Source organism: Oncorhynchus tshawytscha, linkage group LG34 (assembly GCF_018296145.1).
Source record: "Oncorhynchus tshawytscha isolate Ot180627B linkage group LG34, Otsh_v2.0, whole genome shotgun sequence".
In the NCBI taxonomy this organism is placed as follows: domain Eukaryota; kingdom Metazoa; phylum Chordata; class Actinopteri; order Salmoniformes; family Salmonidae; genus Oncorhynchus; species Oncorhynchus tshawytscha.
In genome coordinates this window covers 13,635,512-13,646,009 of record NC_056462.1, presented here as the reverse complement: position 1 = coordinate 13,646,009, position 10,498 = coordinate 13,635,512, and the positions used below count along the sequence as shown (strand labels likewise).

Genomic DNA, 10,498 nt, shown 5'->3' with positions numbered 1-10,498 from the left:
TCTAGAATGTCAATTCCTCATCCGCTATGAGAAGTCTACTTAGTCTGCCATGACCAAGAACACAGGTTTACCTTGTTTTTACAGCAGAGAATAATAACACGGTGAATAGCTGCTCCAACTCGAGCCCTGTGACGAGAATGGCAGCTGGCACAGAGCTCCTTAGAACAGGTGACACTGTTAACAGTCCTGTTCAGTCATGGTTGTTGATCTCCGAACAGGATTTGGGTGGACACAGTTGTCTATGTTTGTATGGTTTTACATTGCCATTCAATTATTATTGTTTAGGATGGAATAGCCTAGTCCTTTGATCATCTGGGCTAGGCAGGATAAAAAGAGGTGTTGAAATACAGGGCTAAAATCCTTGTTTTGTATAGAAAACAATTGTGTGAAGGGCAATCATTTACAGTGCATTGACTTCTCACACTGCTCTCACATTCACAAACTAGTGATGGGTCGTTCGCGAAACGAGTCAGCTCTAAGAGCTCTTGTAGGTGAATGTTGGGAGCCGGCTCGCATATCAGAAGAGCCAAATCTATTTATAAAAATTAAGATATGAATAATTGGTGTCAACCAATGAACCAAAGATGCGTGAGGGAGGGTCGAGCCAACTCACTCACAGTCACACACTTAGCAGCTGAGGAGAGAGAGGAAGGACAGCTGTGAAAACAACAGCTGGAAAATGATTCGGAAGCACAGTAGCATTTGGATGCATTTTAATAATGTAGACAACGTTAGAGCCCAGTGTAGAATTTTCCAAAACAAAATCTCATATAAAGCCGGTTCTATGCACAACCTACACCGGCATATACAAACTGTGCACACAACTATGAAGCTAGCTGTAGCGGAGCTTCGAGAAACTAGCGGGCCGGCTAGTGATAGTGGTGGAGCCAGCACCTCCACACGTGGAGATGTACCCACTCAGTCAAGTAGGCCTACTTCGCGACCCACAGTAACGCAGTCTTCTATGTCTAGCAAAACAAGGCCAAATTGATATTGCATTGGCTAAAATGATTGCCACCGATTTCCAGCCATTTTCGATCGTGGAGGACAGAGGTTTTAGAAATTATAGCAATAGTCTAAATCCAATGTACACAATTCCAAGCAGGAAAACCCTTTCAAAATCACTTATTCCACAACTGTACGAGAGCACACAGGCTTCAGTGTGGGAAAGAGTCCAAAAAGCTACTGCAGTTTGCCTTACCACTGACTGTAGGACATCAAGGGTAACCACTTCTTAAATGTTGGTTACATGTTCATTGAAGGATTTTCGATGTCTAGCTGTCTTCTGGACCGCTTTGAGTTCAGTCGACAGACACACCTCAGAGAACTTGGCAGAGGAACTGTTGAATGCAGCTAACATCACCAAAGCCATGAAAATGTTAAAATGGACCCATCATCTATGTCTTGCCCACACAATCAACCTGATTGTAAGAGATGCTTTGAAGGTGATGAAGCCCACTGTGGACAAAGTGAAAGCAGCTGGAATACTTCCACAGGAGCACAGTAGGTTCTGAAAAACTAAAGTCTACACAAGGCCAGATTGGGATGCCTGAGCTGAGGCCTAAACAAGACTGCACTACAAGGTGGAATTAAACATTATATTTGTTGAAGCGGTTTCTTGAGTCAAAGGATGCCATCATCTCTACCCTGGCCATTGTCAATACACCTGTTGATGCTCTGACCTAAGTGGAATGGGAGGTGGTGGTGGAGGTGTGCAGAGTCCTGGAACCCTTTGAGCAGGTCACTGTGGAGATCAGCAGCAGGGAGGGACAGCCCCAGCAGTCAGCTGGCTCAGGCACCATGGCAATAGGAAGAAGAGGGATCAGATGGAGTAGAAGCACCAGCAGCAGTGCCACAAACGTCTGCTGTTTAGACGCTGTTTGATGAGAGAGCAACTGGGGATGCAGCACAAAGGAATCCCTCAGTAGATGCCATAATGGAGGTCCAATCCTATTTGGAGATCTGCAGATCCTCTGAGCTGGTGGAAGAACAAGGCTTTCTAAAGTCATGACATGGAGACTCTGCATAGTGGCCACATCAGTTCCCTCTGAGAGGGTCTTCTTGAAAACGGGACAAATAATTACTGATAGAAGAAACCACATCAGCCCCTCAAGTGAGGCAGCTTGCATTTCTAAATGCAAATCTCTCATAAAAGCAAAATATGGTCAGCATTGCTGTGTGCTGCTGGTTATAACATGGCAATAAAGAAGAGAGAGAAAAGAGGGACCAGATTAATGTTTTAAGTGGGATGCTGCAGTTTTGCACATTGTTATTTATTTTTCTTTGATATGGTGCAATATTCTATTATTATGTTGTTCAGACTGTATTCGTTTTGAATTGTTACATTTATATGCACTTTGTTTATATACATTAAATTAAAATGTTTAATAGCATTCTTTTTCATAACAAACCAATGCATTTTTAAATACATTGTGGTTAAGGTAGAGTATGATTTCATTTAATAATTTAATTAGAATTGTTTTAACACCAATCATAGTCAAACTATCGCAAACTGTTTGACTTGAAAAAATACAAAACCTTTTTTTTTTAAAGAGCCGTTTGGGTGCCGGCTCACTGAAAAGAGTCGGAATGCCGATCACCATCACAAACTGCTGTGGGCACAAAGAGGGAGGAGCCTAAAGCTTAGTGTGCTCGCGACGCTCACATATGTATACACTACGTACAGTAAGCAGACTGACTGGTTGGCGACCTTGTTAGCTAAGTAGCTTATCTCTTTACTTTTCTAATAGAAGGCGACATTAAACCAGGGAAATTAAACAACGTTCTGCTGGAGAATTAGTGGTTTTCAAGAGGGTTATGCACTTTGGTGTTGGAAAGACGCTCAAAGGAAAGTAGGCTAAAAGGTTGATTTTGCTCCGTATCTTGAAGCTGTGTGGTGTTGTTACACGAAGTCGGCTACTTGCACTTCTGAGACTCAGCCTACGGTACGATATTTCAGTTGGTCCTCTTACACATAAGTAGACTACAACTAATGTATTGTTTCTAAATTACGGATTTTAGAAAGTAAATAACTTGGCAAGACATTGTTAACGTATTTTGCTGCTTGTAAAGTCAAGTGACAGGGACTGTCTGACTGTCAAGGCATAATGTGACACGTTTACATGTCGGTTGTTATCCTGGGGTTGTCTTTTTATAAACATGTATATCAGAGTGACTTGTCATCTGTCCTGGGCACATTTCTCAGAATAAGTTTAAAAGTATCTGCCTATACAGCTTGATTCTTGCCTGGACACAATCTGTCACCTTTCATTCACCTTTATTGTGCCTCAAGTGACATTTTGCAAAAGTTTATTGCTGAAGTTATCCACATGTTGATGCTGTGGGGCCCAGACGAATGTGTTTAATCAGAGCCACGAACATAAAGTACATTTGACATCTACTGTAACATAATTCATAATTATTTGTAGCCTTTCTGCTATTTGTTCTGCAGAGGTTAACAGATATGTGACACACACACACACACACACACTTCCAACTTCAGCAAACTTGGGAAACAAAACATTGTAGTATGAAGGGTATTTTTGAAAGGAGTTTGGTACTCTTATCATCTTTCTGTGATGAAGAGGTCAGGGTATTGGGTTACTACCTCATAGGATCACATTCAAACAGACACCCATCAATGTTTCATGGTTGGCCATATTTTATTTACAGTCTGGTTGGGTGTGGACCGTTCTTTATACCTCAATGGTGTGGACTATACAGGGATTGTTTTACATCAAAGTTGTTGTAGGAAAATCAGTGTTGATACAAATAGATTTGAACACAATTTGACTTGATGCAAAAACCCTACTCTGTATAATCAAACTCAGTCAAAACTGTTTGCTATATGCAGTGTATTTGAAGTGAACGTTTTCGAGAAATGTTGAATTATGCTTTGGTGATTTCAGACTGTCAGCACACTCACTGTGGGGGTTGGCAGTTGGCAGTAAGTCCTTTCATTTACTCCTGAGAACTCTCATTGGATGTTACAGACGGTGTTGAATTCTAGCACGCTGACTAAATTGATCTGATTTCCTGCTCAGGTGTTGTTTCTGTATAATACACTGCTCAAAAAATAAAGGGAACACTAAAATAACACATCCTAGATCTGAATGAATGAAATATTCTTATTAAATACTTTTTTCTTTACATAGTTGAATGTGCTGACAACAAAATCACACAAAAATTATAAATGGAAATCAAATTTATCAACCCATGAAGCTCTGGATTTGGAGTCACACTCAAAATTAAAGTGGAAAACCACACTACAGGCTGATCCAACTTTGATGTAATGTCCATAAAACAAGTCAAAATGAGGCTCAGTAGTGTGTGTGGCCTCCACATGCCTGTATGACCTCCCTACAATGCCTGGGCATGCTCCTGATGAGGTGGCGGATGGTCTCCTGAGGGATCTCCTCCCACCAACGTGGCGTTGGTGGATGGAGCGAGACGTGATGTCCCAGATGTGCTCAATTGGATTCAGGTCTGGGGAACGGGCAGGCCAGTCCATAGCATCAATGCCTTCCTCTTGCAGGAACTGCTGACACACTCCAGCCACATGAGGTCTAGCATTGTCTTGCATTAGGAGGAACCCAGGGCCAACCGCACCAGCATATGGTCTCACAGGGGGTCTGAGGATCTCATCTCGGTACCTAATGGCAGCCAGGCTACCTCTGGCGAGCACATGGAGGGCTGTGCGGCCCCCCCAAAGAAATGCCACCCCACAGCATGACTAACCCACCGCCAAACCAGTCATACTGGAGGATGTTGCAGGCAGCAGAACGTTCTCCACGGCATCTCCAGACTCTGTCATGTCTGTCACATGTGCTCAGTGTGAACCTGCTTTCATCTGTGAAGAGCACAGGGCGCCAGTGGCAAATTTGCCAATCTTGGTGTTCTCTGGCAAATGCCAAACGTCCTGCACGGTGTTGGGCTGTAAAGCACAACCCCCACCTGTGGACGTCGGGCCCTCATACCACCCTCATGGAGTCTGTTTCTGACCGTTTGAGCAGACACATGCACATTTGTGGCCTGCTGGAGGTCATTTTGCAGGGCACTGGCAGTGCTCCTCCTGCTCCTCCTTGCATAAAGGCGGAGGTAGCGGTCCTGCTGCTGGGTTGTTGCCCTCCTACGGCCTCCTCCACGTCTCCTGATGTACTGGCCTGTCTCCTGGTAGCGCCTCCATGCTCTGGACACTACGCTGACAGACACAGCAAACCTTCTTGCCACAGCTGGCATTGATGTGCCATCCTGGATGAGCTGCACTACCTGAGCCACTTGTGTGGGTTGTAGACTCCGTCTTATGCTACCACTAGAGTGAAAGCACCGCCAGCATTCTAAAGTGACCAAAACATCAGCCAGGAAGCATAGGAACTGAGAAGTGGTCTGTGGTCACCACCTGCAGAACCACTCCTTTATTGGGGGTGTCTTGCTAATTGCCCATAATTTCCACCTGTTGTCTATTCCATTTGCACAACACCATGTGAAATTTATTGTCAATCAGTGTTTCTTCCTAAGTGGACAGTTTGATTTCACAGAGGTGTGATTGACTTGGAGTTACATTGTGTTGTTTAAGTGTTCCCTTTATTTTTTTGAGCAGTGTAGTAGGAAGAGTTGATACCAGGCTCAGTTGTCCTGATTAGTGTAAATATGAGGGTTGATGTCATGAAAGTACAGTATGTGCTGAATAACTATGCTAATCTGAATTGTGGACTTGTTGTAATTGGGATTTTATTGTATGTACAGTAGTGTCTGTTTGTGTACTTGTGTTTACATCTGCGTGCATTTTCAGTGTGGATTTCCAGGCCAATGACAATGGCAGTCTCTTCCTACCCACACACAACCTAAAGAGAGAATGTAGCAAGCCCCTCTTGACCAGTGGAGGCTGGTGGGAGGAGCTATAGGAGGACAGGCTCATTGTAATGGCTGGAATGGAATAAATGGAACGCTATCAAACATATGGAAACCATGTTTGACTCTGTTCCAATTATTCCATTCCAGCCATTACAATGAGCCCATCGTCCTATAGCTCCTCACACCAGCCTCCCCAGCACTTGACACACACCTCGCCTTCATATGGCCTTTCCAGAATTCTAGTTTACCCTCATACTGACCTAGTAGTAAACAGCTTTAAGATGCTCTGCCTTGTGATCTTTAACCACACAGACTAGTGAGGTCATATCCCACAAGCCTCATCGCTCCAACTGAGGCACCTTGCATTGAGAAAGGGCTGTGATATATAGGGCCTATACCTAACGTAAACAAATAATTCATAGCACTATGTCAACATAGCAGGGGACGGAGACTTTATATAGCAAGATATTGGCTTTGTAACACGTGAATGCACTGGAAAAGTAAGGAGTTTTTCTGCTAAGTAACCACATGTGTGATCAGGTCAAGTGAGGAGGCAATGTGAAGGGTTGTCCCTTTTAAATCTCTGACATGCATGTCAATGGAGCATTACACAGGCCGGCTGGTTTAGTTTCACATAGTGGAATGTCTGGTTTGACCACTTCAGTCTACAGTGAGACCTGTAGGGCTAACCCAAGCTATTCATGTAAGAGCAGAGTGTAGTCTGGATTCTACGGTTAACTTGTTTTACAAGGCGCACGCGTGTGCCTAAATTGAAAAATGTAGGCGCACACAAATAAATTTAGGAGCACAATTAAAATTATTTGCGATATTAAAGCCAGAATCGTACATTTTTCTCTGCTCACTCGTGCTCCTAAATAACAATTCCAGGTCGCACAGCAAAACATTTAGGCGCATATGCGAGTAAAATGCTCTCACTGTAGAGCCCTGGTAGTGGTGAGATTAGTGACTTATCATCGCAGGTTAGTTCATCTGGGAATGGCATGAGATCACAGTACACATATACATGCACACATACAGAACAAAGTTATACCCTATGGATTATATGGTTGAAGAGAAGAGACTTAAGTCAATGGGAGTTGGATAGGACAGAGGACAGAGTATCATGTAACACAGTTTATCCAGGGCACTGAGATATGAATATAATCATGTACTCATCAACTTCCATTGGCTATTTCTAACATATGATGCAACACTTCATAAGCTATGTGTGTGTCTGAACAGTTGGTGTTCTCTCTACGTCATGGATGGTTGTCAATCAGAAGGCACAAGCAGCTGAGAGTGCCGCTAACTAGTGGTCCTTGAGCTTGAGGTCCTTCCGATTATCTTGACAGGCTGTTAACGTTGCAGAATGTGCTGCTTTTTCAACAAGCACAGAGGGCATGCTCGGTTAAGTTTGTTTTGAAAAACATCTCTCTCTGACTAGGCCAGGGAACAAAGTGACCAACCATGCAGGGCAGCATGAGGTAGCATAGACCCAGGCCACTGTGTGACTGGAACAGGGAAGAAACAGGTGTCTGGGACAGCCACCATGCCAACAGCGGTGTGCGTGACGACTCACCGACCGACCGGTCTCCCTTTCTCCCAGTTTCTCACACTGGCCATGGCCTCAGCCCGGCTCAGGCTCAGCATTGTCCCGTGTTTGGGATTACACCCCCCCTTACCTCCATGTCTACCCTCCCAGCCCCCTCTGGCGACCCCAGTGAGGGGTCAGTGAGAACAAGGGGGCCGTGTAGAGAGGGCCACTTGCTGGAGTTGTTAACATAGTCTTAACCTAATCCGCTGGGGATGACTGACTGTCGCCCATACCTCTGAACCTTAACACAACTGTTATGTAACTTTTTAGACTGAATGTCTACACTAAGTACCTCGTATCTACTGTTGATTGAACTGAAAGTCTCCACTAAGTAAAGGGAAAGGGGGATACCTCGTAAGTTTCACAACTGAATGCATTCAACCAAAATGTGTCTTCCGCATTTAACCCAACCCCTCTGAATCAGAGAGGTGCCCCGGGGGGCAGCCTTAATCTACACCCACGTCATTGGCGCCCGGGGAGCAGTTGTTGGGGGTTAACTGCTTTGCTTAAGGGCAGAACGGCAGATTTTTCCACCTTGACGACTCAGGGATTCGAACCAGCGATCTTTCGGTTAAGTACCTCTTGTTATCTACTGTTGATTACCACTTATTGAGAAGATTGAAGAAGCTGTCAAGCTTCTTAGTGTCTTTGTCTCGTATTTGACATGGCATGTTCCTTTTAAAGGTAGAATTTTTTTTTTCTCCCTTCTCACGTAACTACAGTCACGTTAACTGAGACAGTCTACCTGTTTACTTTTTTCTTGAATTTGCTTGTCTTTGAGTAAGCTGAGACACCGTAGCTTGTTTTTGTCTCAGGATACATCACAAATTGCAGGACCTCCAACAACCTAAAATGACCTCCAATGACCTAAAGCATACTCACCGCCAGTGGATGTTGCTGAGGGGAGAACGGCTCTTAATAATGTCTGGAATGGAGTGATTGCAATGGTATCAAGCCCATGAAAACCATGTTTTTGATACCATTCCATTTACTCCATTCCAGCCATTATTATGAGCCTTTCTCCCCTCAGTAGCCTCCACTGCTCTCCATCTATAGAACAGCATGGTGTCTAGTGGGGAGACTGACTGGAGAGGGAAGATTCATATCTTAACACTACGGAGGTAAAAAAAAACAGGCGCAACAGCAGTAGTAGTGTGCCTGTTGAGTCCAAACCAATGGAGCCTATTATCTCCTCTGATCTGGTTAATGACATGATGAGAGCGTGGCGAGGCCTAGCGCTTTTCATCCCTTCTGAGAAGGGCTCTACCAACATCACATCCATGCTATGCTATTCATCCCTTCTGAGAAGGGCCCTACCAACATCACAGCCATGCTATGCTATTCATCCCTTCTGAGAAGGGCTCTACCAACATCACATCCATGCTATGCTATTCATCCCTTCTGAGAAGGGCCCTACCAACATCACAGCCATGCTATGCTATTCATCCCTTCTGAGAAGGGCTCTACCAACATCACATCCATGCTATGCTATTCATCCCTTCTGAGAAGGGCCCTACCAACATCACAGCCATGCTATGCTATTCATCCCTTCTGAGAAGGGCTCTACCAACATCACATCCATGCTATGCTATTCATCCCTTCTGAGAAGTGCCCTACCAACATCACAGCCATGCTATGCTATTCATCTCTTCTGAGAAGGGCTCTACCAACATCACATCCATGCTATGCTATTCATCCCTTCTGAGAAGGGCTCTACCAACATCACAGCCATGCTATGCTATTCATCTCTTCTGAGAAGGGCCCTACCAACATCACATCCATGCTATGCTATTCATCTCTTCTGAGAAGGGCTCTACCAACATCACATCCATGCTATGCTATTCATCCCTTCTGAGAAGGGCTCTACCAACATCACAGCCATGCTATGCTATTCATCCCTTCTGAGAAGGGCCCTACCAACATCACATCCATGCTATGCTATTCATCCCTTCTGAGAAGGGCCCTACCAACATCACAGCTATGCTATGCTATTCATCCCTTCTGAGAAGGGCTCTACCAACATCACATCCATGCTATGCTATTCATCCCTTCTGAGAAGGGCCCTACCAACATCACAGCCATGCTATGCTATTCATCTCTTCTGAGAAGGGCCCTACCAACATCACATCCATGCTATGCTATTCATCTCTTCTGAGAAGGGCTCTACCAACATCACATCCATGCTATGCTATTCATCCCTTCTGAGAAGGGCTCTACCAACATCACATCCATGCTATGCTATTCATCCCTTCTGAGAAGGGCCCTACCAACATCACAGCCATGCTATGCTATTCATCCCTTCTGAGAAGGGCCCTACCAACATCACAGCCATGCTATGCTATTCATCCCTTCTGAGAAGGGCTCTACCAACATCACAGCCATGCTATGCTATTCATCCCTTCTGAGAAGTGCTCTACCAACATCACAGCCATGCTATTCATCCCTTCTGAGAAGGGCCCTACCAACATCACAGCTATGCTATTCATCCCTTCTGAGAAGGGCCCTACCAACATCACAGCCATGCTATGCTATTCATCCCTTCTGAGAAGGGCTCTACCAACATCACAGCCATGCTATGCTATTCATCCCTTCTGAGAAGGGCTCTACCAACATCACAGCCATGCTATTCATCCCTTCTGAGAAGGGCTCTACCAACATCACAGCTATGCTAAGCTATTCATCGCTGCATCTCTGCATCTCTGCTGCTATCAGACTCTTATTTACTATTGCTAATACTGCACAATTTAAACATTTGCCATCCATTCTACTGAGCCATTTACTTTATGGTTGTATTCTTATCTTTTATTATTTCTTGTTGCGTTGTTGAGAAGGAACCTGAAAGTAAGCGTTTCATTGGACAGAGTAGTGTATACAATGTGTATCCTTTACATAAGATAAATAAAACTTGAAACTTCTTCCTCCATTTCTCCCTCCACCTCGCCGTCCCTCTATCCCCCGCCGTCTCTCCTTCATACAAACACTCACCCCTTTTATCTCCTGTTGGCGAGGCAGCATGCAAGCCCTCACCCCTTTTATCTCCTGTTGGCGCGG

The 10,498-nt window shown here is 44.6% G+C and overlaps 1 protein-coding gene across 2 annotated transcripts in view; it reads left to right on the top strand.

Moving 5' to 3' along the window:
• Window positions 1–2,668: 2,668 nt before the first annotated feature.
• Window positions 2,669–10,498, top strand: part of LOC112261301 (FHF complex subunit HOOK interacting protein 1A) — a 45,936-nt gene continuing 38,106 nt past the window's right edge. For both annotated transcript variants that reach the window (XM_024436561.2, XM_024436560.2), the window contains exon 1: window positions 2,669–2,945. The gene's annotated coding sequence lies outside the window, so the exon portion shown is untranslated. The remainder of the gene's footprint in view (window positions 2,946–10,498) is intronic.